This window comes from Herpailurus yagouaroundi, unplaced genomic scaffold (assembly GCF_014898765.1).
Source record: "Herpailurus yagouaroundi ecotype Mexico unplaced genomic scaffold, PumYag 219, whole genome shotgun sequence".
NCBI lineage: Eukaryota > Metazoa > Chordata > Mammalia > Carnivora > Felidae > Herpailurus > Herpailurus yagouaroundi.
This window is the reverse complement of record NW_024412450.1, coordinates 839,075-846,696: the sequence shown is the minus strand read 5'-3', so window position 1 is coordinate 846,696 and position 7,622 is coordinate 839,075. Positions and strand designations below refer to the sequence as shown.

Sequence of the window (7,622 nt, the reverse complement as noted above, 5' to 3'; positions counted from 1 at the left end):
GTTCATGCTCTGTCTCTCTCTGTCCCAAAAATAAACAAACGTTTAAAAAAAAAAAAAAAGAATAGACCTCTTGGCAGAATGAAAATTTAGAAAAACTATGAATTGGGGTGGACAGGGCTTTAGAACAACCCATGGATTTTGAAAGAAATAGTAGTCATTCTCTCTGGAGGCCATCAGTGTTCCCAGCATTCAACCCCAGATCAGTTCTCTATATTTCCTTGGGTCTTTACACAGAGCAACTTGCCTGTAAATTAATCCAGTGGACTTGGGCAAAGCCACGTGGTTGTTGAGTGAGCGTAAACAAAGTAGGCGAGCTCAGGCAGTGGAAGACTCCTGGGAAAACCACAGTACAAGTGTCCAAACTTGATCTCTCTCTGGGTCATTAGGCCAGATTTCTTTCTTTCTCTTTCTCTTTTTCTTGCTTTCTTTCTTTGTTTCTTTGTTCCTTCCTTCCTTCCTTCTTTCTTTCCCTCCTTCCCTTCCTCCCTTCTTCCCTTCCTCCCTTCCTTCTAGTTTATTTATTTTGAGGGTGAGAGTGCAAACCAGGGACAGGCAGAGAGCGAGGGACAGAGACAGAATCCCAAGCAGGCTCCACACCATCAGTGCAGAGCCTGACATGGGGCTTGAATTCATGAGCTGAGAGATCATGACCTGAGCCGAAATCAAGAATTGGGATGCTGAAACGACTGAGCCACCCAGGTGCCCCTAGGCCAGACTTCTTTAGTAGAGAATTCAGCTAAATCCTTTGTGCTGGGATCATTCAATTTTTTAAATAAACTTGATGTGGAATTTATTGAAATGGGACAGTACTCCTATTTTAACTCCATTTCACCCAATTTTATTATGGACATCCCCCTTTCATGGAACATGAGATGAGAAAGAGATTGGTTCACCACTTCAAACGGCATGCTCTTCCTCAATATGATAAAGGGCATCTATAAAAAACCCACTGTGAACATCATCCTCAATGTTGAAAGACTGAAAAAGCATTCTCCCTAAGATCAGGGATGAGACAAGGATGCCTTCCTCAACACTATGCTATCCAACATTGTACTGAATGTTCTAGCCAGAGCAATTAGACAAGAAAAATCAATCTAAGGTGTCCAAACTGGAAAGGAAAAAATAATACTGCCTCTATTCACAGGTGACATGATCACAAAGAATCAACAGGAGGTAATAAGTGAACTCAGAAAAGTTGAAGAGTACAAGATCAACACACAAAAATCAGTTCTGTTTCTGTACACTAGCATTGAACAGGATTCCATAAAGAAAACTAAGAAAGCAATCCCAGTTATAATAGCATTAAAGAATAAAATACCTGGGAATGAATTCAACCAAGGAGGTGAAAGATATGCACATTGAATTCTATAAAACATTCCTGAAATTAGGATCCAAAGAGGATGTCCTGTGTTCCTAAATAGGAAGACAATATTGTTAAGATGTTAATACTACCCAAAGTGATCTACAGATCAATATAATCTCTATCAAAATTCCAACAGCTTTTTTTTTTTTACAGAAAAGAGAAAGCTATTCCTCAAATTCATATTAAATTTCAACGTGAATTGCTGAAGCAATCTTGAAAAAGAAGAACAAAGGTGGAGGACTCACACTTCCTGATTTCAAGACTCAGTAAAGGCTAAGGCAACCAATACATTACCAGTATGTGGTACTGGCATAGGGACAGACATACAGACCAATGGAACGGGATTGAGAATCCAGACTAAAAACCAAATAATCCAAGTAAGAAATGGGCAGAAGACATGAACAGACACTTCTCCAGAGACATCCAGATGGCTAACAGACACATGAAAAGATGCTCAACACCACTCATCATCAGGGAAATACAAATCAAAGCCACAATGAAACACCACCTTATGCCTATCAGAATGGCTGACATTAACAACTCAGGCAACAACAGATGTTGGCGAGGATGTGGAGAAACAGGATCTCTTTTGCATTGTTGGTGGGAATGAAAGCTGGTGCAGCCACTCTGGAAAACAGTATGGAGGTTCCTCAAAAAGTTAGAAATAGAACTACCCTAGGATCCAGTAATCACACTACTGGGTATCTACCAAAAAAATACAAAACCCCTAAATCAAAGGGATATTTGCACCCCTATATTTGTTGCAGCATTATTATAGCCAAAGTATGGAAGCAGCCCAAGCGTCTGCTGATAGATGAATGGATAGAGGATATGTCATATGTATGTACAATGGAATATTACTCAGCCATCAAAAACAATGAAATCTTGCCATTTGCAAGGACCTGGATGGAGCTACAATGTATTACACTAAGTGAAAAATAGCATGTGATTTTACTCATATGTGGAATTTAAGAAATAAAACAAATGAACAAAGGCAAAAAAGAGGGAGAGAGAGAGAGAAACCAAGAAACAGACTCTTAATATAGAGAACAAACTGATGGTTACCAGAGGGGACGTGGGTGATGGTGATCAAGAGTACACTTATGATGAGCACTGAGTATATATAGAATTGTTGAATCACTAAGCTGTAGACCTGAAACTAATGTAACACTACATGTTAACTATGCTGCAATTAAAATAAAAATATTAATTAAAAAAGAACTGAGAGTCTAGGGGCACCTAGGTGGCTCAGTCGGTTGAGCGTCCGACTTCGGCTCAGGTCATGATCTCACAGTTTGCGCCTTCCCTGCTCTGCCCCACCCCGCTTGTGTTTCACCCCCCACCTCGCCTCTCTCTCAAAAATAAACATTAAAAAAAAAAAAAAAAAAAGAACTGAAAGTCCAGGATCAAACCTCTAGGTTTATGGCCAAATGATTTTTTTAGGATGAATATTTACATATGTATATATGTTAATGTTTATTTATTTTTGAGAGAGAGAATGCGAGTGGGGAGGAGCAGAGAGAGAGGGAGACACAAAATCCAAAGCAGGCCCCAGGCTCTGAGCTCTCAGCACATAGCCCAACGCAGGGCTCAAACTCATGAACCGTGAGCCAAAGTCCCACACTTAACCTACTGAGCCACCCAGGCACCCATTATTTTTTCAATTGTGAATTTAAAGCCCATAAAATTTACCATCTTAACTGTTACTGCTGTTCAGTAGAGTTAAGTATACCCATATTGTTGTGGAACAGATCACCGGAACTCTTTTTGTCTTGCATAATTGAAACTCTACAACCATTAAACAACTCCTCTTCCCCCCCCCCCCAGAATGGTAACTGCCATTCTATTTTCTGTTTCTATGAATTTGACTATCTTATTTATTTTTTTACGTTTATTTATTTATTTTATTTTTGGGACAGAGAGAGACAGAGCATGAACGGGGGAGGGGCAGAGAGAGAGGGAGACACAGAATCGGAAACAGGCTCCAGGCTCTGAGCCATCAGCCCAGAGCCTGACGCGGGGCTCGAACTCACGGACCGCGAGATCGTGACCTGGCTGAAGTCAGACGCTTAACCGACTGCGCCACCCAGGCGCCCCTATTTATTTATTTTGAGAGAGAGAGAGAGAGAGCATAGGAGGGGCAGACAAATAAAGAGGCAGAGAGAGAGAATCCCAAGCAGGCTCCATGCTGTCAGCGCTGAGCCCAACCTGGGGCTCAAACTCACCAATCTCATGACCTGAGCCAAAATCAAGAGTCAGACGCTCAATCGACTAAGCCACCCAGGTGCCCCCTGAATTTGACTATTTTAAATACTTTATGTAAGTGGAATGATACGACATTTGTCTTTTTTGGTGACTAGCTTATTTCGCTTAACAAAGCATCCTCAAGGTTGATGTATGTCTAGCCTGTGACAGGATTGCCTTCCTAAGACTAGGTGATACTCCATTGTAAGTATCACATTTTGTTTATTCATTTATCCTTCCAAGGACACTTGGGTTTCTTTCACCTCCTGGCTGTTGTGAATAGTGCAAACATCTCTTTGACACCCTGCGTTCACTCCTCCTGGATATATACCCAGGACTGGAATTGCTGGGTCATATTTTTAATGCTTCTGTTTTTAAGTGTTTTGAGGAAACTCCGGGCTGTTCAGACCGATTTACGGCATTTGTTCACCTGTTGAAACTGAAGCCATCTCGGCTACACTAACAGGAGTTGATCTGGAGGACAGTTGGGTCTGGGATAAAAGCCTTTGGTGGCTTCTCTCTGAGATCATTGTTTGGGAGATGGTGGAGCTATGTGCCTGGCAGCTAATGACAATCTGGAGAACCCCGATTTCAAACCACGTTTGGAGCCACGGTCATAGGGAACCCTAGTCAGAGATCTTGTTCCCAGAAATGCAACTCAACCTTACCCCTTTTCATTGATACTTTGGTGAACCCCTCCTCCTCCCCCAACAAAAATGTCCAGTAATGTCAGCTTGGGGAAGACCAGGTCCCTCCAGGAACATCCCGCCTGAGGAAGCCCCGTCCCTACTCTTGATCTCAGCCTGACGCTCATCCCTTCCCAGGGCTTGCAAGTAGTTGTGGTCACTGTGTTTCTGTTCACCTGATGCCACGTGTCGGGTCTACTGGAAAGAAAGCTCCGAGGACCCACCTGCTGCCTCCGCCCGGTTCTTTCTGAGGCACCTGTCACCCAGCAAACATCTGCAACTGTCACCCCAGAGGACACTGCCCTGTCACCCCGCGGACCCCCCGCCGGTTAAATGAGGAGGAAAAGTCTGCCCGCCGGGCTTGAAGCATCACCCGCGGAGGAAAACAGCGACCACGAAGGGACTCGAACCCTCAATCTTCTGATCCGGAATCAGACGCCTTATCCATTAGGCCACGCGGCCAGCTGACAGGTCGCCCCCGCCACGTTCGACACAAAGAGTAAGTGGCGCGGTGGGGAGGGGTCCTTGCGGACGGGAGCTCTGAGGATGCTGCGGGGGGGGGGGGGGGGGGGGGAACCCCCCCGGGGCCACCCCCGCCCCCGGGGCCCCGGGGGGGGGGGGGGGGGGGCAGCGTACGACCGCAGGGCTCACACCTGACCGCGGGGACCGCGGGGATGCGGGCGGCTTGATGGCGCAGACGGGTGCGGCCGTCACCTGCCGGGACCCGCCCGGGGCGCGGCCTGGGGGCCCCCAGGAAGGCCGGCCGCTGGGTTTCCGCGCGCTCCGGAGAAAGGAGCGGGCCTGGGGGACTGGCGCGTGTGGCTGGTCCCGGACGCGCGATGTCCCCGCTCCGTCTGCGGCCTCATCCACGGTCAGGGCTCGGGAGGAAGCTCGCGGTCACCGGGAGGGAAGGGGGGGAGGGTCTCCCTCCGGCGTCTCCCGGGTCTCCGGTTTCTCCGCCGCGTCTCCCCTGCAGGTGGGCGCGGTGCCCCTGGTCGCCCAGGCCTTCAGTCACCATCTTCGGCGCGCCCACTGTGGGGGCCGGACCTGGGGACGCGACCCGCGGCAGGTGCGCGGCGGGGCGGAGGTGGGGCGGGGGGGGGGGGATGGCCCGAGGGGGCTCGGGCCCCTCGCTGTCACTAGCACACGGCGCTGTAGAAACGCAGACACCACACCCCGTTCATTTCAGGAAGGGGGTGAGGGGACGAAAACGTGACCCCCTTCGGGCCTCAGTCTGGACACGGAACGGACCAGTAGGTGGACAGGAGGGACACACATGTCTTTCGTGTCAGTTTGGGGTCACCTGGGAGCCTTCACAGGGAGAGGAAGAAACCGCGAAACCTGGGTGTTTCTATGCCGGGTTCGACGAAAAGGGGGCGCGGTGGGGTGGGAGTAGGACAGGCAGAAGGCAGGAGGTCAGAGTGGCAAGTTGGGGAAACTGAGCCAGGCCCTCTTGTTCGGCTCCTTCCTGAGTCCCTCTGTGTCCTCAGGTGAGGGCGCTCCTCTCAGCACAGAGAAGGCGCCTCTCACTTGATGGCGTCTTTACCTGTTTGGAGGGTGGGGGTCAGAGTGACCTTCCTGCTTCTGCCATTTCCTCAAACTCCTTCAGCTGAAGATGCCCAGCGTGCCAGGATGCCTCATTTGGGGGTAAGGCCCTGAACCCCATGGTGTGAAAGAGTTATAGTTCCTGTTCACCAAGCATTGTCACTCTAAAATATGTATTTCCGCAAGGGGTGGGGGCCCTCAGTCAGTTACTCTGGGAGCAGGGCCACAAGAAAATAATTTCCGCGACTCTCAAGATCTAACCGCAGAACTCCAAACCAGTCCGGTGCTCTGCCAACTGAACTGCTTCAGTTACTAAGAACATCGTATGGACGCTTTGCGCAAGTTAAGGTGCTCTTTGTGTCGATGGGCTTCCGAGTGGGCTAGTCATGATCAGGGAAAGCTGGCCGAGCCCTGGGGAAGGCCGCATAGACCGAGAAGAATGAATGCATCCTTCGTTTTCATACGCCGAAGTAATAGTTGGGCCCATTTGCCACAAACCTCCCTGAAAAAATTCTTCACACGTTCTCTCTAAATCTACTGGACCCTAACTTCTGTCTCTCTTCCTTTCTCCTCCTTTGCCTCGTTAACAAATTTCCCATCCCCCATCCATAATTAGAAATCAACGTATTTGCAGGGCCTTGGTGTTTACACTCTACAGAGGGGGAAAAGGAGGAACGAAAAGAGGAAAAAAAAAAAGGGAAAACATTCCTACATAATAGTATTTACATCTATAGTATCTTTCTTTCTGTCTGATCCCAATTTGGTAAGTCACATGGCTGCACAAATTTCCAGCTTTTTTTTGGCCATGACGTACCCATTAGTCCTCAGGTAGGCAGGGGAATGCTGCTTTCCGCCAAAACAGAAACCTGGTTTCAAGTCAGAGCTTTAGTCTGAAGGGGTGATGGGGGGGGGGGCAGGTTGGGGACAGACTATAGCCCTGCCAGTTCTGTTATGGCCCAAATGGCAGAGACGAAGCCATCTGACACAATATTCTATGACCAAAGACGTGCTAGAATTCATGATTCTAGTAAAAATCTTTGGGTCAAAGAGTGAGAATACAGACGGAAGGAATCTTACCACCCCTGGCAAACAAATTTACAAATTTGAAGGTGGACTGCAGATCCCAGCTGGAAATACGTTTTGCATGACAATTAGGTAGCACTCTTTGGAAACAGGTGGTCGCCGTCCAGAGGAGATAACATTACATTTCGGAAGTCTAAACTCTTCAGGGGATTCGTCTGGATTTTTATCTAGACATCATGACACACATCATCCCTTCCCCAATTTTGTATTTTTTATTTCCTTCTTCCTTCCATTATTCTTGTACTTGGTTAGACTAGACCGACCACAGTTTTCCTTAAATATGATGTTGGCTTTGGATGCATATGGATGATCTTGTTTCCATTAAGAAAACATTTGCTGTTTAGTTTCAGGATACAGTAGAAGCATAGAAGCAATCTTCTCCAACCTGCCTGGGATAGCTTTAGATTTCTGATTTTTTTTTTTTTTTCCTTTTTAGTCACCGTGCTGCACATCACATGCCAGGACTTACTGATCTTATAACTGGAAGTTTGTATCTTTCTCTCCCTTCACCCATTTGGCTCCCATTCTGCCAACTACTGATCTGTTCTCTGCATGTATGAGGTTTTTCATTTGTTTTGTTTTGTTTTAGATTCTACATGTAAATGAGATCATACGGTATTTGTGTCGCTGTGTCTGACTTACTCTACTTAGCATAATGCCCTCGAGGTCCATCCATGTTGTCACAATGGCAGGATTTTATT

At 47.3% G+C, this 7,622-nt stretch overlaps 1 non-coding gene across 1 annotated transcript; it reads right to left on the bottom strand.

The window, feature by feature from the left end:
• Nucleotides 1-4,682: 4,682 nt before the first annotated feature.
• Nucleotides 4,683-4,755, bottom strand: TRNAR-CCG (transfer RNA arginine (anticodon CCG)). Its single transcript has one exon. It is a non-coding gene; the product is annotated as a tRNA-Arg (tRNA).
• Between the last annotated feature and the right edge of the window lie 2,867 nt (nucleotides 4,756-7,622).